Source organism: Thalassophryne amazonica, chromosome 3 (assembly GCF_902500255.1).
Source record: "Thalassophryne amazonica chromosome 3, fThaAma1.1, whole genome shotgun sequence".
NCBI lineage: Eukaryota > Metazoa > Chordata > Actinopteri > Batrachoidiformes > Batrachoididae > Thalassophryne > Thalassophryne amazonica.
Genome location: NC_047105.1, coordinates 38,934,997 through 38,958,682, shown reverse-complemented (window position 1 = coordinate 38,958,682; position 23,686 = coordinate 38,934,997).

The window sequence follows — 23,686 nt, the reverse complement described above, 5'->3', positions numbered from 1 at the left end:
AGTTCACAATAATGGCTGATGGTGTTGTACTAAAGGATTATAATTCATTTATTATATGGCTGTTCAGAGCTGCATTCTCATCTTGTTGGTCTTCATTTTGCATGTCCACTTCGAGCTTGTTTACTGTTAATAAAATTTGCTCAGAGAATGGTTCTTTGTTTGGTTTTTGTTTTGTTTCTCGTCATGAAAATTGTAAACAAAGTCACAAATCTGATACACATGCTGGACCAATTATCATGGTAACTGTCTGATATGGGAAAATATCAGACCGGAAATCAACTGATCAGAGCATATGTACTGTCATAGCCATATACATATATATACAGTGGTGGGCACAGTTCCGATATTCCGATAACAGATAATTATCGAAGGTAATGTTTTCATTATCGGATTATCTTTTTAGATAACTTTAAAAACCATTATCGGACTAATTATCTTCCAATGAATTTTTGTCCAATAACTTTTAGACCGATAACATAGTAGACAGAGCTAAACAGCAGAAAACATTTCTAAAATTGAAAATCAGTTGAGCACCTACCTGATAAAAGTTTCCTAACAGATGTATGGTTCCACCCTCTACAAAAAGAAGACACCTGCGTCTATGAAAAGCTACACTATCCTCTACAGGCAAAGGAAAAACATGGCTTAAAAAAAATAATTTCTTTTAACACCTTACTAATACGCTGGCAATATCACCCAAGTCATCCAGAGGCATACATTTTTAACTTATGGTTCAAATTTTAACCAAACTAATTTTGGACAAGTTATTTAAAATTACTGTCATGTCTGAAGTTTTATAAAGTGAAAATAACAGATATATGTTTTAAAGTAATGTGCTAATTTTAAGGTTTTGGTGTGGACATGCTGTGCCAAGCAGTGCATTATGGGTAGGATTATGTAATCTCAGTAAGTTCACGACAGGACAAATGCATTTCAGATACTCTGTTCAGGCTCCACGGACACCAGCATTAAACTCTAGTGCCTAAAACTCTTGTGAATATATTCTCTGGGTTTATACACGTTATTGTATTTGCGTTTGTTAAATTCCCCGCATCTTAAATGTCGCAGCAGACATGGATTATCTGGAATTTTGTTTTGGAAAGATTTCAAGGCCTCTACTGCCATCTACTGGCCAGTAGTGTTCATGGCAGTTCATGGCAGTATTCGTCCTGAAGATGAGCAGACACTGTATGATATTTTTAATCACGTTACATTTTTTTCAAACTTAATTTACAAAAACTCTCGATGGGAGACATCAAAGTTTAAAAACAAAACGACAAAAAAAAAAAACAAACATTACAAGACAGCTCTGCGGTGTTTGCACATGCACAGTGCGAGCGGTAGGACGCTTGTTGCCCCTCACTCAGCAGCAGGAAACCCTCACAACGGCCGACCAGAATAATATCAAACAGGTTTGATTTTCATTCGACCATACGATCAGCAATCAGGAGGTGGTTGTGAGATGTTAAACACAGCTTGTTACTCCATGTACACTACACGACGCAGGATGCGCAATTAACCTGAAACTCGGTCCAAAAAATTCTCACATGAATGAAAAATCATCTGAACATTCTCACATTCTCTCTACATGCAAAACATGTTGTGATAACACTTCCAGGGCTCCGTAAAAATGCCTGTTTTTAACAAATAAAAAAATGGAATATTTTACAAAAGCACATCTGTAAACACCAACACACGTCACATTAACGTGTTGGTTTACATAGTGAATGACTGAACCAATCAGTGTTTAGCAGAGGTACATTTTACCCAGAATGATTTGTCTGTGTTTGTTACAAAACCTCATAATTAGTGCATTATTCAACATTAAAAGATATATGTTATATTTTAACTTTGTACAAATGACAGAATTTACATTATTGGAGTTATTCTATCAGTATTCATTTTATTTATACACCAAACCATAAGTCAGTATAACTTTATTTTCCAAGACATCCGCCTGACCGGAGCGTTGTGATTGGAAGAGAGTTATGCTTGGTGACGACGTTCAGCTTGTCTCTGCACTGCAAGCTGTGTAGTAAAGAATAACTTCCAGCAGGAGGCAGGATGTTCAAATATAGAAGTGTGGGCTCATTGCTTGGGTCTGCTGTCACTTTGATGTTTCCAGAAGTTATAGTGGTGTTAAAACTCAAATTCAGTTTATTAGTAGTTGCAAATATACTAGAAACAATACTAGAATTTATCGGTTATCTATAGCTTCTGATACATTTTTGGGTGGTTTTTTATATATATATATATATATATATATATATATATATATATATATATATATATATATATATATATATATATATATATATATATGTGTGTGTGTGTATGTGTGAGTATGTCTGGAATGAATGTTATCTTCTGCTAAGCTGCAGTATGATATGATGTTATATATTATACATTATTTTGGTCACAATGCAATATATTTTGCTCAATTCGTGATTCTGTGCAATATTTTGTTTTCAGATATGATGGATTTGTTCATGATTCATGATACTACACAATATCTTATATTTGGTTACGATATAATATGCATTTTGTCTTATATAATGCCTGAATAGATTCCTGTCATTTGATTGGTGGTTTGTATGCCACATTATATGGATTATTTTTACCATTTGCCATTGTGTTCCACTGACCGTGCAATTTTGGTTCAATTTTGGTTGAAATTTTGTTTCTATATGTTTTGTGCTATAGCACGCTGCTACCACTGCATGTGCTCACACTAGTGGCAAAAGCACAACTTAAAAACAAACATGGCGGGGTTTGTTTTTGCATAGCATCAGGTATGGAATACATACATCGTTTTTGAACTATCTGACATTTTGCAAGTTGACTGAGAACAATTTTGCATTGGATTGGATAGCTATTTAAAGTTTGTGTTGGACTGTTTGGAACCTCTTTACTGAACTGAATTGAAGAAGATTTATTTTGAACATAATTAAAGAAAAAAATGAAACAACAACAGACAATGTAAAATTAATGTTAGTTCCAAAAAGGAGTGAGAAGAAGTCAAAACTTATCTAATCCCACCCCTTCTCCCTGTATAATGATTTACATATCAAGCCCTGTTTCCTTAAAAATACAATTGACAATAATCATAATAATAATAATAATGATACAATGATACAATACAATTTTAGAAAAAAGACAGACATAAGGAACCCAACAAAACAAAACACAACAAAAAAAGATAGACCCAACTAACAATGAACATAAACAAATATAGAAATAAATAATAACAGTTTCCCGTGAACACCTAGTAACTCTTACACTTCATCCCTGTATCCCATGAAAACACATTCCTTATATTTTGTTTTAAACTGTTGAATGTTTGGACACTGCTTTAACTCCTCATTCATACCGTTCCACAGTCTCACCCCACAGAATGAAATGGAGAATAATTTCTTGTTTGAGCAGATTTTGGTCATTTTGAAATTGTATTTCCCTTGTAATTGATATCCCCCTCTCGATCCTTAAACAATTTCTGTATGTTTTTTTGGTAAAAGGTCTTTTTTTTTTTTGCCTTGTACAAGATCTGTGCTGTTTGGAATTTTACTATAGTTTTGATTTTAAGAAGAGTGAGTGAGTATAATCTTGATAGCCGACATTATGAATGACCCGTACTGCCCTTTTTTGAAGAATAATTAATGATTTCATTGAACTCATATAGTTATTACCCCAAATTTCTACACAGTAATTGAAATGCGGTAAGACAATGGAACAGTATAAGATGCGGAGTGATTTATGATCCGGGACATGTTTTGCTTTGTTTAACATTGAAATGCTTCTTGATACTTTGGTTTGTATATATTTGATGTGTGGTTTCCAACTGATTTTCTCATCTATTAATACCCCAAGGAATTTATTTTCATCAACCCTTTCAATCTGCACCCCATCTATCTGTATTCATACTTGCTCATTGGTTCTGCAGTTCCCAAATAACATTAGTTTTGTTTTATTTAAGTTCAATAACTATTTATTTCGGTCAAACCATATTTTCAATTTGTTTATTTCTTCAGTGATTTCCTCTACCATTTCTTTTAAATTCTCCCCAGAACAGAAAATATTTGTGTCATCAGCAAACAACACCAGTTCGAGTATCTGTGATACCTTACAAATATCATTACAGTTTTTCTGAGTTGCTAAAACACAAAACCCTATTCCCTAAATAAAATTCTCAAATGCCTTTACACAGTTATTGAATTAATCTCCCTTTTGGCAAAACCGTAGATGACTTTCACATAGGAAGACACATTTAGCAAAACTCATTCACTCTTTTTGCAAAACTCTAAACACATTCTCATACTATTAAACACATTCTGCATAATAATTCACTTCTTAATTATATTACTAACAAAACAAAGCAGAAGATAAACACAATTAAAGCACAGATGTCACCAATTAGACACTACTAGTCAAAACTGTTAACACTTGTGTCTAATGATGTGACAACCAATATAAGCCAGTTCAGAGATGAAACAGGCTGGTTGGAGTTTCACTGCAACAATGGACAGAAATCAGAGGCGCAGGGGATGGGTGCGTGTTAGAGGTGGGGGAGTAGGAAGAGGAAGACGAGTTATAGTAAATTATGAAATTCGGGCCACAATCATTGACCATGTTCTGGTTCATGGGATGTCAATGAGAGAAGCAGGACTTGAGGTGGGCTTCATAGATAATTGGCAACGCTTCTGGGGAAAACCTGGTCTTGTTAGGAGAGACGGCATCCATCCCACTTTGGATGGAGCAGCTCTCATTTCTAGAAATCTGGCCAATTTTCTTAAATCCTCCAAACCGTGACTATCCAGGGTTGGGACCAGGAAGCAGAGTTGTAGTCTTACGCACCTCTCTGCAGCTTCTCTCCCCCTGCCATCCCCTCATTACCCCATCCCCGTAGAGACGGTGCCTGCTCCCAGACTACCAATAACCAGCAAAAATCTATTTAAGCATAAAAATTAAAAAAGAAAAAATAATATAGCACCTTCAACTGCACCACAGACTAAAACAGTTAAATGTGGTCTATTAAACATTAGGTCTCTCTCTTCTAAGTCCATGTTGGCAAATGATATAATAATTGATCAACATATTGATTTATTCTGCCTAACAGAAACCTGGTTACAGCAGGATGAATACGTTAGTTTAAATGAGTCAACACCCCCGAGTCACACTAACTGTCAGAATGCTCGTAGCACGGGCCGGGGCGGAGGATTAGCAGCAATCTTCCATTCCAGCTTATTAATTAATCAAAAACCCAGACAGAGCTTTAATTCATTTGAAAGCTTGTCTCTTAGTCTTGTCCATCCAAATTGGAAGTCCCAAAAACCAGTTTTATTTGTTATTATCTATCGTCCACCTGGTCGTTACTGTGAGTTTCTCTGTGAATTTTCAGACCTTTTGTCTGACTTAGTGCTTAGCTCAGATAAGATAATTATAGTGGGCGATTTTAACATCCACACAGATGCTGAGAATGACAGCCTCAACACTGCATTTAATCTATTATTAGACTCTATTGGCTTTGCTCAAAAAGTAAATGAGTCCACCCACCACTTTAATCATATCTTAGATCTTATTCTGACTTATGGTATGGAAATAGAAGACTTAACAGTATTCCCTGAAAACTCCCTTCTGTCTGATCATTTCTTAATAACATTTACATTTACTCTGATGGACTACCCAGCAGTAAGGAATAAGTTTCATTACACTAGAAGTCTTTCAGAAAGCGCTGTAACTAGGTTTAAGGATATGATTCCTTCTTTATGTTCTCTAATGCCATATACCAACACAGTGCAGAGTAGCTACCTAAACTCTGTAAGGGAGATAGAGTATCTCGTCAATGGTTTTACATCCTCATTGAAGACAACTTTGGATGCTGTAGCTCCTCTGAAAAAGAGAGCTTTAAATCAGAAGTGTCTGACTCCGTGGTATAACTCGCAAACTCGTACCTTAAAGCAGATAACCCGTAAGTTGGAGAGGAAATGGCGTCTCACTAATTTAGAAGATCTTCACTTAGCCTGGAAAAAGAGTCTGTTGCTCTATAAAAAAGCCCTCCGTAAAGCTAGGACATCTTTCTACTCATCACTAATTGAAGAAAATAAGAACAACCCCAGGTTTCTTTTCAGCACTGTAGCCAGGCTGACAAAGAGTCAGAGCTCTATTGAGCTGAGTATTCCATTAACTTTAACTAGTAATGACTTCATGACTTTCTTTGCTAACACAATTTTAACTGTTAGAGAAAAAATTACTCATAACCATCCCAAAGATGTATCGTTATCTTTGGCTGCTTTCAGTGATGCCGGTATTTGGTTAGACTCTTTCTCTCCGATTGTTCTGTCTGAGTTATTTTCATTAGTTACTTCATCCAAACCATCAACATGTTTATTAGACCCCATTCCTACCAGGCTGCTCAAGGAAGCCCTACCATTATTTAATGCTTCGATCTTAAATATGATCAATCTATCTTTGTTAGTTGGCTATGTACCACAGGCTTTTAAGGTGGCAGTAATTAAACCATTACTTAAAAAGCCATCACTTGACCCAGCTATCTTAGCTAATTATAGGCCAATCTCCAACCTTCCTTTTCTCTAAAAAATTCTTGAAAGGGTAGTTGTAAAACAGCTAACTGATCATCTGCAGAGGAATGGTCTATTTGAAGAGTTTCAGTCAGGTTTTAGAATTCATCATAGTACAGAAACAGCATTAGTGAAGGTTACAAATGATCTTCTTATGGCCTCGGACAGTGGACTCATCTCTGTGCTTGTTCTGTTAGACCTCAGTGCTGCTTTTGATACTGTTGACCATAAAATTTTATTACAGAGATTAGAGCATGCCATAGGTATTAAAGGCACTGCGCTGCGGTGGTTTGAATCATATTTGTCTAATAGATTACAATTTGTTCATGTAAATGGGGAATCTTCTTCACAGACTAAAGTTAATTATGGAGTTCCACAAGGTTCGGTGCTAGGACCAATTTTATTCACTTTATACATGCTTCCCTTAGGCAGTATTATTAGACGGTATTGCTTAAATTTTCATTGTTACGCAGATGATACCCAGCTTTATCTATCCATGAAGCCAGAGGACACACACCAATTAGCTAAACTGCAGGATTGTCTTACAGACATAAAGACATGGATGACCTCTAATTTCCTGCTTTTAAACTCAGATAAAACTGAAGTTATTGTACTTGGCCCCACAAATCTTAGAAACATGGTGTCTAACCAGATCCTTACTCTGGATGGCATTACCCTGACCTCTAGTAATACTGTGAGAAATCTTGGAGTCATTTTTGATCAGGATATGTCATTCAAAGCGCATATTAAACAAATATGTAGGACTGCTTTTTTGCATTTACGCAATATCTCTAAAATCAGAAAGGTCTTGTCTCAGAGTGATGCTGAAAAACTAATTCATGCATTTATTTCCTCTAGGCTGGACTATTGTAATTCATTATTATCAGGTTGTCCTAAAAGTTCCCTCAAAAAGCCTTCAGTTAATTCAAAATGCTGCAGCTAGAGTACTGACGGGGACTAGAAGGAGAGAGCATATCTCACCCATATTGGCCTCTCTTCATTGGCTTCCTGATAATTCTAGAATAGAATTTAAAATTCTTCTTCTTACTTATAAGGTTTTGAATAATCAGGTCCCATCTTATCTTAGGGACCTCGTAGTACCATATCACCCCAATAGAGCGCTTCGCTCTCAGACTGCAGGCTTACTTGTAGTTCCTAGGGTTTGTAAGAGTAGAATGGGAGGCAGAGCCTTCAGCTTTCAGGCTCCTCTCCTGTGGAACCAGCTTCCACCAATTCAGATCAGGGAGACAGACACCCTCTCTACTTTTAAGATTAGGCTTAAAACTTTCCTTTTTGCTAAAGCTTATAGTTAGGGCTGGATCAGGTGACCCTGAACCATCCCTTAGTTATGCTGCTATAGACGTAGACTGCTGGGGGGTTCCCATGATGCACTGTTTCTTTCTCTTTTTGCTCTGTATGCACCACTCTGCATTTAATCATTAGTGATCGATCTCTGCTCCCCTCCACAGCATGTCTTTTTCCTGGTTCTCTCCCTCAGCCCCAACCAGTCCCAGCAGAAGACTGCCCCTCCCTGAGCCTGGTTCTGCTGGAGGTTTCTTCCTGTTGAAGGGGAGTTTTTCCTTCCCACTGTGGCCAGGTGCTTGCTCACGGGGGGTCGTTTTGACCGTTGGGGTTTTACATAATTGTTGTATGGCCTTGCCTTACAATATGAAGCGCCTTGGGGCAACTGTTTGTTGTGATTTGGCGCTATATAAAAAAATTGATTGATTGATTGATATCCGTGCACTTGCATATTTTATATTATAATCAATCCCAAATTTTGATTCAGTGTCCTGTCAAACATCACTCAGTGCAGGAACATTTTTTGGAACTATTCCCTGGTCTTTTTACAACCATAAGATTCTCAGGTCTTTCACTTATACAAGCTGTGTTTTAAGGACAGCGCTACAAAGGCTTAATTTACACCTGGTATTAAAAACGTGTCTCCTTTCCAGATTGTATTGAGATGGGATTTAAACTTGATAACATTTATATCTTCCATTAATACATGGCTTCCAAAGCTCTGATTGCCAGTCAAAACCTTCACCACTGAGCTACAGAGCTGTCCTTTGAAGGCTGCAGGAACCTGCCTCATATCAGGAAGGACATGGAAGTATAACAAAAAAAAAATTTTAAATCACACACCATCAAAAAACACTGCATTTATCAAGCGGGCAATACAAATATGATCCATCTGTTCCTCTGTGAATGACCAATGGTCACTGACATACAATCATGAAATGACATGAATGGAGGTTTCTTCCTGTTAAAAGGGAGTTTTTCCTTCCCACTGTAGCCAAGTGCTTGCCCACAGGGGGTCGTTTTGACCGTTGGGGTTTTACATAATTATTGTATGGCCTTGCCTTACAATATAAAGCGCCTTGGGGCAACTGTTTGTTGTGATTTGGCGCTATATAAAAAAATTGATTGATTGATTGATTGACTTCGAGTCCAACCTAACCTCAGCCGTTTCTCTGTGGCTTCAATAATCTGAACATTCAGACAACAGAACAGGTATAGTAAATGTTCAATACTGTATACAGTACACAGTTACAGCAGATTTTGTAGACCACTGTGACAAAACATATATTGTATATTCACTTGTGTAGAATTGCAAGGATGCCAGGGGGAGGTGGAAGAACCCCTATGTTCTCCCAGCAGCAGGAGACCCTGATAGTTGACATGGTCATTCAAAACAACAGCATTAGACTATGCAAAATACAACAGCGAGTGATTGAAGACAATGTCAATTTTGAAGGAATCAACACCGTAAGCCTCTCCACCATTGACCGTGTCCTGAAACACAACAGAGTGTGCATGAAACAAGTGTACAGAGTACCCTTTGAGCTCAACTCTAACAGAGTGAAAGAGCTCAGACATGAGTATGTCCAAGTAAGTACACATTCAGATACAGTACAAGTACTGCATATTGTAAACACTATCATATCTGCCTGTCTTTCTGTTCACTTACAAAACGATCTATTTTTTATAGAGAGAATATTTGAATTGGAGGCCAGGGAAAGGCCCCATGAATATATATTTGTGGATGAAGCACGATTTGACCTAGCAAAGAGGAAAAGGAGGGGCCGGAACATAATTGATCAGCGTGCCATTGTTGATGTCCCTGGTCAGCGTGGTGGCAATGTGACCATTTGTGCTGCCATTGTTGTGAAGGTGTCGTAGCACGGACCCACAACAGGGGGCGCAAATGAACGGACAATGAGTAAGCCAAAAGGTAACAATTTAATGTTGTGATATTACACAACGAAACGTGTCTTAATGTTCACAGTCAATAAACACCAGGTGACGTGTGGGCAGGCTCGAAGATAGAAGACGCCCGACGAGAGAGAAGCCGCGTCCCACACGGCTTCCACCACCAACGGCCTGAAGAACACCGGAGCCGCCAAGTCCCGAGTCCCCAGGTGGCCTCTGTCTTCGGCTGTCGACCCTGGTACTGCTGGCAGAAAACAGAAAGATGATGTGTGAGTGTGAGTCCGCACACTCAGTGATTAACAGTCCAGACACCGTTAGGAGGGAGCACCTCCACCTCCAAAATCACACACACTCGTGCAGCTCCTGATCAACCACTTATCTGGGACGGGGTGCGAGGTGAAGCCGTCACTGTCACACCAAAACGCCAATCCTCCAGACAAGGAAACACTTCAGGAAAACGGCTGCAACAGAAGTTCAGTTGGTTACACAATGTGTCAGTCAGCAGAGAAATTACCTTAGTACTGGTAGTCGATTTCTCGGCGGGGAGGTGGAGTTGCAGTCCGGCTTATATGGTGGTGTAGATGAGTGACAGCTGGAGTAATGAGTGACAGCTGTCACCTCCTCTGGGTCTGGCGCCCTCTTGTGCTTGGAGCCCGCACTCCAAGCAGGGCGCCCTCTGGTGGTGGTGGGCCAGCAGTACCTCCTCTTCAGCGGCCCACACAACAGGACCCCCCCCTCAACGGGCGCCTCCTGGCGCCCGACCAGGCTTGTCCGGGTGTCGGCTGTAGAAATCGGCCAGGAGGGCCGGGTCCAGGATGAAGCTCCTCTTCACCCAGGAGCGTTCCTCGGGTCCATACCCCTCCCAGTCCACCAGATATTGGAACCCCCGGCCCTTACGACGGACGTCCAGGAGCCTGCGGACCGTCCAAGCAGGCTCCCCGTCGATGAGCCGGGCAGGAGGCGGCATAGGGCCAGGTGCACAGAGGGGCGAGGTGTGGTGTGGCTTGATACGGGACACGTGGAAAACAGGGTGGAACCGCAGTGAAGCTGGGAGTCGGAGCTTCACTGCGGCCGGGTTGATGATCTTGAGGATGGGGAATGGGCCGATGTATCTGTCCTTTAATTTGGGTGAGTCCACACAGAGGGGGATGTCCTTTGTTGACAGCCACACCTCCTGCCCGGGCTGGTATGTGGGGGCCGGGGAACGTCGGCGGTCCGCATGGGTTTTGGCCCTCGTCCGGGCCTTTAATAGGGCAGAGCGGGCGGTCCGCCACACCCGGCGGCACCTCCTGAGGTGGGCCTGGACCGAGGGCACACCGACCTCTCCCTCCACCAGCGGGAACAATGGGGGCTGGAACCCCAAACATGCCTCAAAAGGGGAGAGGCCGGTAGCAGACGAGATTTGGCTGTTATGGGCATACTCGATCCAGGCCAGATGGTGACTCCAGGCCGCCGGGTGCGCGGAGGTGACGCAGCGAAGGGCCTGTTCCAACTCCTGGTTAGCCCGCTCTGCCTGGCCGTTGGTCTGGGGGTGGTACCCGGACAAGAGACTCACGGTGGCCCCCAGCTCCTTACAGAAACTCTTCCACACCTGTGAAGAGAACTGGGGACCACGATCTGAAACGATGTCCGATGGTATCCCATGCAGCTGCATGACGTGGTGGACCAGGAGGTCCGCCGTCTCCTGGGCCGTCGGGAGCTTCGGGAGGGCCACAAAGTGGGCCGCCTTGGAGAACCGGTCCACTATCGTGAGAATAACGGTGTTGCCCTGGGACGGCGGGAGGCCCGTGATGAAGTCCAGGCCGATGTGAGACCAGGGACGATGAGGCACTGGCAGGGGTTGGAGGAGTCCCGTTGTCCTCCGATGGTCTGCCTTGCCCCTGGCGCAGATGGTACAGGCCTGGACGTAGTCCCGGACGTCGGTTTCCAGGGACGCCCACCAGAAGCGCTGCTGGACTACTGCCACGGTCCTACGCACTCCGGGATGACAGGAGAGCTTGGACCCGTGACAGAAGTCCAATACGGCAGCTCTTGCCTCTGGTGGGACGTACAGTCTGTTCTTGGGGCCAGTCCCCGGGTCCGGGCTCGTTGTCAGGGCCTCCCGGACGGTCTTCTCCACGTCCCAGGTGAGGGTGGCCACGACAGTGGACTCGGGGATGATGGTCTCGGTGGGGTTCGACAGCCCCGCTTTGGCTTCTTCTTCGTGCACCCGGGACAATGCATCTGGTTTTTGGTTCTTGGTCCCGGGGCGATACGTGATCTGGAAGTCAAAGCGCCCGAAGAACAGAGACCAGCGGGCTTGCCTGGGGTTCAGCCGCCTGGCGGTCCGGATGTACTCCAGGTTCCGATGGTCCGTGAAAACCGTGAAGGGCAACGATGCCCCCTCCAGCAGGTGTCTCCACTCTTCAAGAGCCTCCTTCACCGCAAGAAGTTCCCGATTGCCGACGTCATAGTTCCGTTCAGCTGGGGTCAACCTGCGGGAATAAAAGGCACAAGGATGGAGGACTTTATCAGCCTCCACGCTCTGGGACAGCACGGCTCCTATCCCTGAGTCAGAGGCGTCCACTTCTACTATGTACTGGCGATCAGGATCAGGCTGCACCAGAACTGGTGCAGTCGAGAACCGGCGTTTCAACTCCTGGAACGCGGCTTCGCACCGATCCGACCAGGCGAAGGGGACCTTGGTGGAGGTCAGGGCAGTCAGGGGGCTAACTACCTGACTGTAACCTTTAATGAACCTCCTGTAGAAATTTGCAAAGCCTAGGAACTGCTGTAGTTTCCTGCGGCTTATCGGTTGGGGCCAATCTCTCACCGCCGCAACCTTAGCCGGATCAGGGGCGACGGAGTTGGAGGAGATGATGAACCCCAGGAAGGACAAAGAAGTGCGGTGGAACTCGCACTTCTCGCCCTTCACAAACAGCCGGTTCTCCAACAACCGCTGTAGGACCTGACGTACATGCTGGACATGGGTCTCAGGGTCCGGGGAAAAGATGAGTATATCATCCAGATATACGAAGACGAACCGATGCAGGAAGTCCCGCAAGACGTCATTTACCAAAGCTTGGAACGTCGCGGGGGCGTTAGTGAGGCCGAACGGCATGACCAGGTACTCAAAATGACCTAACGGGGTGTTGAATGCCGTCTTCCATTCGTCTCCCTTCCGGACCCGAACCAGGTGGTACGCGTTTCTAAGATCCAATTTTGTGAAAATTTGGGCTCCATGCAGGGGCGTGAACACTGAATCCAACAGAGGTAATGGGTATCGGTTGCGAACCGTGATCTCGTTCAGCCCTCGGTAATCAATGCATGGATGGAGTCCGCCGTCTTTCTTGCCCACAAAAAAGAAACCAGCACCCATCGGGGAGGTGGAGTTCCGGATCAGCCCGGCAGCTAAGGAGTCCCGGATGTAGGTCTCCATTGATTCGCGTTCCGGACGTGAGAGGTTGTACAACCTACTGGACGGGTACTCAGCGCCCGGGACCAAATCGATGGCACAATCATATGGTCGGTGCGGGGGAAGAGTGAGTGCCAGATCTTTGCTGAAAACGTCAGCAAGATCGTGGTACTCCTTTGGCACCGCCGATAGATTGGGGGGAACTTTGACCTCCTCATTAGCCGTAGTGCCGGGAGGAACCGAGGATCCTAAGCACTCCCGGTGGCAGGTTTCGCTCCACTGCGTCACAACCCCAGACGGCCAATCAATCCGGGGATTGTGCTTCACCATCCATGGAAAGCCCAAAATCACTCGGGAGGTAGAAGGTGTTACATGGAACACTATCTCCTCCCTGTGATTCCCAGACACAACCAAAGTCACTGGTTGTGTCTGATGTGTGATTAATGGAAGCAGGGTGCCATCTAGTGCTCGCACCTGCAATGGTGCCGGCAGAGCCACCAGAGGGAGCCCTACTTCCTTTACCCATCTGCTGTCCAGCAGATTCCCTTCAGACCCTGTGTCTATCAGTGCTGGGGCATGAAGGGTTAAATCCCCACAAAGGATTGTTACTGGGATTCGTGCAGATTTGCGGGGTTTTCCCGCGTGCGTGTTATGACCCACCCTTAGCCCAGTTTCTAAGGACGGGCGTTGTAGTTTGACCGTTTTAGGGCAGTCCTTCTGCATGTGCTCGCAAGAGCCGCAGACAAAACACTCCCCGCGGGCCAGCCTCCTTTGTCTGATTTTTTATCTTAATTTGGCCCTGCTCGTGTCCCTAGCCTCCTCAGCAGGGGGAGCCGTAGCCACACGGAGCTCTCTGGCAGTGAAGCGTGGGGACGACGTCACCTTGTCGGAACCGGAAGGGGGAGGGACGGCTCGTGCCCGGTCACGCCCCCCGGCCTGCTCCCGATGATGCTCATTTAAACGGTTGTCTAAACGTATAACCAAATCGATCAGCCCGTCAAATTCCCGCGGTTCATCCTTGGCCAGTAGGTGCTCCTTAAGGACCGGGGACAGTCCATTTACAAAGGCAGCACGGAGCGCAACGTTATTCCAGCCGGACCTCGCTGCCGGGATGCGGAAGTCGACTGCATACTCGGCTGCGCTACGGCGCCCCTGTCTCATCGACAGCAGCACGTTCGAAGCGGTCTCGCCTCTGTTGGGATGATCAAACACTTGTTTGAATTCCCGTACGAACCCAGTATAAGACGTTAGGAGCCGTGAATTCTGCTCCCAAAGCGCCGTAGCCCATGCGCGTGCCTTTCCTCGAAGCAAATTAATAACATAAGCCGCCCGGCTAGCGTCTGATGCGTACATGACGGGGCGCTGTGAAAAGATGAGCGAACACTGCATGAGGAAGTCCGCGCACGTCTCGACACAGCCCCCGTACGGTTCCGGAGGGCTTATGTATGCTTCAGGGGACGGTGGGGGGGTTCGTTGAACGACCAGTGGAACGTTTGATACGGGCCCAGGACCAGCCAGAGGAGTGGCTGCAGCAGCGCCCTGATCGCGCGCTTCCCCCCTGGCGGTGAGAGCCTCCACCCTCCGATTAAGGAGGACACTCTGCTCGGTCACTAATTCTAACCGGGCCTTGAAGGCGGTTAAGATCTGCTGCAGCTCACTCAACCCGCCTCCCGCTGACGCCTGCGCTCCTGGCTCTTCCATTGGCCGTTCAAGCTGGAGTTGACGCCCCTCGGAGTCCATGACGATGGCCGAGAAATCCTGTTGTGAAGGTGTCGTAGCACGGACCCACAACAGGGGGCGCAAATGAACGGACAATGAGTAAGCCAAAAGGTAACAATTTAATGTTGTGATATTACACAACGAAACGTGTCTTAATGTTCACAGTCAATAAACACCAGGTGACGTGTGGGCAGGCTCGAAGATAGAAGACGCCCGACGAGAGAGAAGCCGCGTCCCACACGGCTTCCACCACCAACGGCCTGAAGAACACCGGAGCCGCCAAGTCCCGAGTCCCCAGGTGGCCTCTGTCTTCGGCTGTCGACCCTGGTACTGCTGGCAGAAAACAGAAAGATGATGTGTGAGTGTGAGTCCGCACACTCAGTGATTAACAGTCCAGACACCGTTAGGAGGGAGCACCCCCACCTCCAAAATCACACACACTCGTGCAGCTCCTGATCAACCACTTATCTGGGACGGGGTGCGAGGTGAAGCCGTCACTGTCACACCAAAACGCCAATCCTCCAGACAAGGAAACACTTCAGGAAAACGGCTGCAACAGAAGTTCAGTTGGTTACACAATGTGTCAGTCAGCAGAGAAATTACCTTAGTACTGGTAGTCGATTTCTCGGCGGGGAGGTGGAGTTGCAGTCCGGCTTATATGGTGGTGTAGATGAGTGACAGCTGGAGTAATGAGTGACAGCTGTCACCTCCTCTGGGTCTGGCGCCCTCTTGTGCTTGGAGCCCGCACTCCAAGCAGGGCGCCCTCTGGTGGTGGTGGGCCAGCAGTACCTCCTCTTCAGCGGCCCACACAACAGCCATAAGCAACCGTGGGGTCCTGCATCAACATGTAACACTAGGGCCATACAACACTCAACACCTTCTTACATTTCTAGCAGGTCTCCGGGATGTTTTGGTTGCTCGGCAGCATGAGATGAATGACCAGTACACATATATGATCATATGGGACAATGTAAGCTTCCATCGTGCTGCTCAAATAAGCGAATGGTTTAACATCAATGAGCAGTTCATCAATATGTACCTCCCACCATACTCACCTTTCCTGAACCCCATAGAGGAGTTTTTTTTCCAAGTTGGAGGTGGAAGATATTTTACTGGCAACCCTATATCAGAGTGGATCTCCTGCAGGATTGTAGATTTACCCTATTTCATTTATAGTTAGATTTCAATGAATAAAAAGACTTCAGGAGCTATATGCCCTGCCCTGCACACTGTCTTCCATTGTTTGATGTATTGTGTAATCATTGCTCAGCAGGATTTTCATTTTGACTGCTAAGAGAATGATTCTGAGACCATTAGTTGGTTTTGGGAAAAGTTAAAAGGGTTTTGAGATGATTGGTCAGTTTTGTATAAGGATCTAGGGTTTCGTGCATGTGGTTTGAAAAATGGGTTTTGTGTTTAGAGTTTTGAGAAAAGGTTAAATGGTTTCACAAAATGTGTTTTAGCAATTGTGAAAACTGTAATATACAATAGAAATTGTTTGGGCCCCAACACTGACATCACCCATCTTAACACACAGCTGTCTCTGTTGTAAATAGTTTCTAACCTAGTCTGATACAATACCTCTGATGCCATATCTTTCCAGTTTTTTTAATTAATATTTCATGGTTGATTGTGTCAAAGGCTTTCTTAATGTCAGTAAATATTCCAACTGCATTTTTCTTTTGTTCAATGGCATTTGTAATTTCTTCAATTGCTTGTGTTATTGCTAATGATGCTGTACTGTTTGATCTAAAACCATATTGGTTATCGGAGAGTAATTTGTGTTTTTAAATGAATATATCCAATCTATTATTATTTGGAAAATTGTGGAAGTAAAGACACAGGTCTGTAGTTGTTGAAATGATGCTTGTTCCTGATTTTGTACAGTGGAATGACTTTAGCTATTTTCATCTTGTTTGGGAATGAACCAGTTTGAAATGATAAATTACAGATGTATGTTAAAGGTTTTGAGATCCCTTCAATGACCTCTTTTACTGTTGTCATATCAATGTCATTATAATCAGTTGATGTTTTGTTTTTACATTTTTTAACAATATCTAATATTTCTTTCTCCTCCACCGCTTTGAGAAACATTGAATTATAATTTTGTTCTATCAATACATCCATGTTTTTCCCAACTGTCCCAGGATCAGAGAAATTACATTATCCTCATCAATAAAATACTCAGGATATTGTAACAGTTTGGAACTACTTCTTATAATGCTGTTTAGTATACCCCATATTCCCTTTATATTATGTTTATTATTATCTAATAATGTCCTATAATAATCTTTTTTGCTAGACCTTATGATAGTAGTTAACTTATTTCTATATCATTTATATTTATTTTCTGCTTCTTTAGTTCTCAGCGTAAGCCTTTTGTGATCCATGGACAGTTGCCTTACTTCAGTTTTCTTTTGTATTCTTTAATTGGACAGCATTTGTCATATAATTGCTTAAATGCCTTCAGAAATATTTCATATGCATTGTCCACATTTTTTTCTTGGTATACTTTTTTGTTATACTTTTTTGCACCAACAATTCATTCCTGAATGTGTTTATTGATTCCCCTGACCTCAATCACCGATATTCTTTTTGATTATTTTTGTTTCTCTTGGTGTGGTTGTAATCATAGATGATAAAGACTGGTAGATGATCACTGATGTCATTAATTAGAATACCACTTATTGTTTTATCCTCAAGTTCATTAGCGTATATGTTGTCAATCAAGGTGGCACAATTGAGGGTGATTCTGGTTGGTCTGGTGATTTTTGGAAATAGACTCATACTATACATTGCACTGATAAAGTCATCTGTTGTACTATGCTTATATGGATTTAATATATCAACGTCAAAGGACCAGTGATGCACACCAAAATGTAAGTCCCTTTTCTGTTGTTTATAAATTAATAAAATCAAATGACAAGGATTTATTTTATTCAGTGAAAGGTAAAATATTCCATTCAACTCAGCTCTGCCTCATTGAATGGAACATTCCATTCCATCATTCACTTCATTAAACATTCTTACCATAGCACTCGTAAACATTCATTATCATGTCAGTTTCCAATATCTTATTTTTGCTTGGAGTTTAAGGAAGTGATGGTCTGGAGGTTAAAGTGATGTCGGTGGGGGGGAATGAGCATCCTCAGTTCAAATCCCTGTCAGTCTAAAAATAACTAAGGGCTTTGGGCAAGGCCCTCAATCTCCAACCTGACCATCTTGCATTACAGCACACTGACAATGATGGCTGAATGTGAGGCATCACTGCAAAGTGCAGGATAATAGCAAATAACAAGATAATATTTTGTTTGCGCATCACAAAACTGTTTTTTTTTTTTTCATCACAGTATGATGCAGTATTTTTCCTCATTATTGGTGGCATAGTGGTGGTTAGCACTCTTGCCTCAGAGCAAAAAGGTCTGGGGTTTGAGTGCACCCATGCTCAGTTCCTTTCTGTGTTGAGTTTACATGTTCCCTCCATGTCTGTGTGGGTTTCTTCTGGGCACTCCAGTTTCCTGCCACCATTAAAAAAAATAAATAAATAAAAAAAAATAAAATGCTCATTAGGTTTGTGCTCCTTACACAGCCGGTGACCACAGCAGTGTGTGAAGATCTGGAATTGGTCCCAGTTCAGTGGCTGCCCACTGCTCCATGTGTGAGCAGGCTGTTTTGAAAAATGTCTCTGATTAGGATGGGTTAAATGCAGAGACACAATTTCCCAAATGGGATTAATAAAGTATAAATTAATTATTATTATTACTGTATATAATCTTATTTTCAGTTACAATCCAATACAATCCACTGAGTTTTTCTTCTTTTTTTTTTGGCAACTAGCAATACTGTACAATATTTTATTTGCAGTCACAGCATGATACACTATTTTTGTTCATGATCCATGACACTGTTTTTAATCATGGTATGGATATTATATTTTCATTTTTCGTGTTTGCACAGTACAAATAAGAGTCCCATCACACTCAGACAAAGACGATGAAGAACATACTGCATCCTGTTAATGAACACAGCAGGGATGTTGTCAAAATGGGAAAAAAGTTGTCAAGTCCATATTTCATCCTAATTATGTCAATGCCATGTTCTCACAGTGTCAAACATGTCCCCACTAATTTCTTACCATTAGCATGATCAAGCATGTACCACATGCAATTTTGTTCTTACAACAACGTTCTTGCTATGATCAATTACATCACACACGCGTGTACCACATCCCCACTGTGTCCATCCTGTCCTTATCAATACTATGCCATGTTCTGTGCTTTTTCATTTGTTCTGAAAGTTTAGGTTCAACAACACACTAATCAGAAAAACAGCTCTTCAGCCAAATGTGTCGACCCTCAGCAGGTGTACGTGTGCCTGCTTTGAATCGAACCACAATTTGTATGAGGAAGGGGAGATTTTACTTTTTGTATCTTTTTTTTTTTTTTTTTAGCAGTGCCTCAGCACCATGGACAGCAACTGGTATATTTCATTTGCAAATCATGCAACTGTGTCATGGACAGGATCTCCCAGCAGCAGTCTGTGGACTAATGTCAGTAAAGTCCCAACTAGGTTTTTTTCAACCCATTCTCATGCCAGTTCATGACAGCATCATGAAAAATGATTTAATCTATTAGTTTGTGAAACTATCACAATACCACAAAATTATATCATGATGATGTAGTGGGCTTGAAACCAGGGGATTCTCGGTTCAGTCTCTCAACTGGCTGGAAAATCAGTAAGGGCTTTTGGTCATGGTCTTTAATTCCCAAGTTGCTCCCAGTGTGCCTTGCATGGCAGCACCCTGGCATTGTTGTGTGAATGCGAGGCATTACTGTGAAGTGCACTGAGCTTCTGATATAGATGTAAAAGTGCTATACGAATGCAGTCCAAAAGCATTCCATGGTATCACAAAATTTGAGGTGGGGTGGGGGTGAGTTATGGTTTGGGTTATGGAAGAAAAAAACTGTGGGACTGCACTGGTTTAATTTCATTGTTAAATTTAAATATCAACGTAGTGACCACTATGTCCTTATTTCGTTCTTACTGTGTCCCATTTGTACTACATCCTCTCTTTGTCCAAAGTTCGACCATGTCCTTCACATTCATGTGCCCCTCTGTACTTTTACATTTGATTACTTATGGTTTTCTTACCTTTACTTTTTATACTTTTAAAATACTTTTATTACTTATGTCATTTTATGCTCTTCCTACACTTTTTAAAATTTGTTTGTAAGACCAAATACTGGGTGACAGGCATGCTACTTTCTTGTTAAATGCATTTCATTGTAAGGTTGACTTCTGTGTTAACATACATGTGACAAACTTTCCCATAATGCCTTTTGGTAAGTGTGTGTTGATGCTCAAACCTTCAGAATTAGCGTATTACTTTAAAATATATGTGCAATATCATATTTTCACTTTGTATAAATGATGACAGAGTTGCCATTAAAGTTGAGAAACTGTCCAGAATTAGTTGGTTTTAAATTAAACCATGAGTGAAAGGTGTTTTGCTTTTTGTAACAATATTTTCATTTATTGACTAAAACGTCACAGGCGGGCACCATAAAAATGTAGTGTTTAATAAATTTACAGATATTCAGGCCTCGCAACGGGGGACCATAAAGATGTAGCAGAATAAGTAGTTAAACTCCCAAATTTAATTAGATTGGATTAGGTCCATCTGATGAGTCACCAAAATAATTAACAATTTAGGGTTTAATACTTATTATTTATTACTTGGGGTAATAGTAATAGTAATAGTAGCATAAAGTAGCATAGGTACTTTAATTTAAGCATTCATTCATTTATCAGTCTCAAATTAATTAATCAGTGTCAATTTAATTTAATCAGTCTCTGATCTGAAGTCTGAATTCACACGATACGGTTGCCCAAGGGTTTCCCAGAGGCTTGGGTCAGCTGGCTTTACCGACAGGATGGCTGCTTGCAGTCAGGTTTGAAATCAACTCCGTCATCAGCTGCTGGACCCCAGAGGTAGTGGAAGGCGTTTGTTGAAAATGGTTTCTGGTAGCTTTTAAAAAGTTTGTTGGAGCCAGAATAAAAGTCTTCGTGAATTCAGAAAAAAGTAAAACTTTAAGAGCATCAGAAAATTACAAAAAAAAAGAAAAGTCGCTTTTCTGTAAATTTGCTCTTAATTTGAAAAGCTCAGCTCAGAAGTTCTCTTAAAAATTCAAAAGACTTGATGCACCTTAAAGCGTCAGGTTAAACTTTAAGTTTGTCAAAAGTAAAGGATGAATGAATGCCACATGGTAGCTTAGCTTAGCTTAGCAATGGGGCCTTGGCCCAAGAATAAAAATGAAACATTAAGGAAAGAGAGAAGCAAAAAGAGTTGCAGAGCACTCCAGGAGGAGGAGCTGCTGGCAGAAGCGAGCGTGGAGAAGCTCTGTTATAAGTTTTTAAAGAAGACTGATATCACCAAACTCCGCCCATTTAGGGTGTGTAATCTCACAGAAAACTTCATGTCTTTAAAAGAGGGCAGACAGAAATAATTCAACTATTTAACACATTAACTATTTTGGCAACTATTTGTTCTAAAACACTCGAATGGATGCACATTATTCATCGTCACTTAAACGCATCCTCTTGGTTAAAAGAGAATACTTCATCACATATTGACACTGCAAAAAGATCACTTAAACACACATCAGTTAAAAAGGACACAGGTCAATAAAATGGAATACGTGCACAGCATTTGCTTGAATAATCAATGCAAACACCATTAGAAGTTTTTATACATGTGAATCAAAGAATACTGATGTGATTATTTTATTTTAAAAGAATGTCCCTCTTCACTTAGACCTAAAAATAATAGCTGCTATCAAGACAAAGTTTTATGGCCCTGTGTTGTGGAAGGGATATCATCTTGCAGTCTTGAGAGGGTCTGGCCTTAGTGTGAGGTCATAAAATTTGGGTTCTTCTGGCCTGGAGAAACTCAGACTCTGATGTGAAGCAATTATAATGCCATGTAATTCATAATGACCGAAAATTCACTGATAAAAAGGCAAGGGCTCCCCTTTGAAGAACTTTGAATTACAGTTTTGTTTTTCTGTGAAGCAGTGTTGAGGCCCAAAGGGGGAGCCTCAGGCTTATCTTCCAGAGGGCTGGACATGCTGTGAACAGTACTACATGCCAACACTATATTTGCTTCATTTTGAAACATGACTTAAATCTTAATGACCCAAAGACAAAGTGGCATGTCAACATTACCAATCACTAGTTTAAACTCATGTTGCACAAAGTCCACATTAGTCACTGCATTTGTTACTCCTACACTCAATACTGAATTTCCAGAGTACAACTCACAGCTTTTTTACTAGTTTTGGAGGTCTTGCAACTTGTATTCCAGTGCGACTTATATTCTGAAAAATCTTGCATTCATCCATCTTCAATACCTGTTTACTCCAAATAATGGTCAATGGGTGGGGGTGGAGCCTATCCTAGCAGTCATAGGGAGTGAGGTGGGGTACACCCTGGGGAGGATGCCAGCCTATCGTAGGACCACATATAAAAAGACAAACACATTCACATTCACACTCACACCTACGGTCAATTGAAAATTTCCACTCAACCTAACCTGCATGACTTTGGATGTGACGAGAAGCTGGAGCACCAGGAGGGAACCCACGCAAACCTGCAAACTCCACACACAAAGGCCTCACGTGCGAAGCGATCCCATGACCTTTTTGCTGTGAGTCAACAACACTAATCACTAAGTCACTGTGCTATCATGCATTGATAATTAATAATATAGTAACTATTTTATTTTGAGCTTTCTGAGGAATCAACACGCAATATACACAACAATGCATAAAATTGCTAAATCAAAGAGGTGATTAAAAAAAAAATCAGATGGAGTCACAATTTTGTTGTGTTTCCAACACTGTGGGTCACAGCAATCCATGTCTATCTGGTGTTTTCTGTTACTCAAACTGCATCAAATAATATCCAATATGTTGTCCATTGCATGTTTATCTGTTCATCTTGCTTTTTTTGGGGAGAATTTAAAAGTCACCCCCTGGGAAACGCTGTGTTCATCTTATACTCTGGAAAATATGGTAATTCGAATTCTCTGTTGTCGAGTTGTCCTAGTAATTTTCTATAAACTCTCCACTTGACTCAAAATCCTGGTATACTGACAGAAGCAGCAAAGAAGGGAGATCATATGTCTCCTGTGTTTAGAGTCTCTACATTGGCTTCCCGTAAAACCGAGATGAGATTTGAAAATCCAACTTCTCACATACAAATCCTTGAATGTCAGGCTACATTGTACCTCAAAGAGCGCAGACTTCCTTACTCCCACACAAGAGCACACTGCTCCCAGAATGCAGGTTTACTACCAGTTCCTAACAGTTTCTAAAAGTACATCAGCAGGAAAACCCTTCAACTGTTCTCCACTGGAACATTCTTCTACTTTTTCTTCAGGAGACAGCCATCATCTCCACCTTGGAGGAGCCTTAAGAATATTCTACTTTGATGGAGTTTATTGTTGGTGCTGTTTAGGACTTACCAAACAATCCCTTAGCTATCCTGCCATAAGCCTAGGCTGCAGGCGTCACTTCCCGTGACACACTTTTCTCTTTATCTCCTTCGTTACGCCACACTCATCTTCTCTCCCTCTCTCCCATGGCTCAATATTCAATCATAAATCTGTGTCATTATTGCTCCTTTTTCACTCTCCTGTGGTTCTGCTCTCTGCTTTCTGTCTTCCTCTTTGTGTCATTTTCTGCAGGGATGACTGCCTCTTGTGCTCTTTGATCCAGATCAGGGC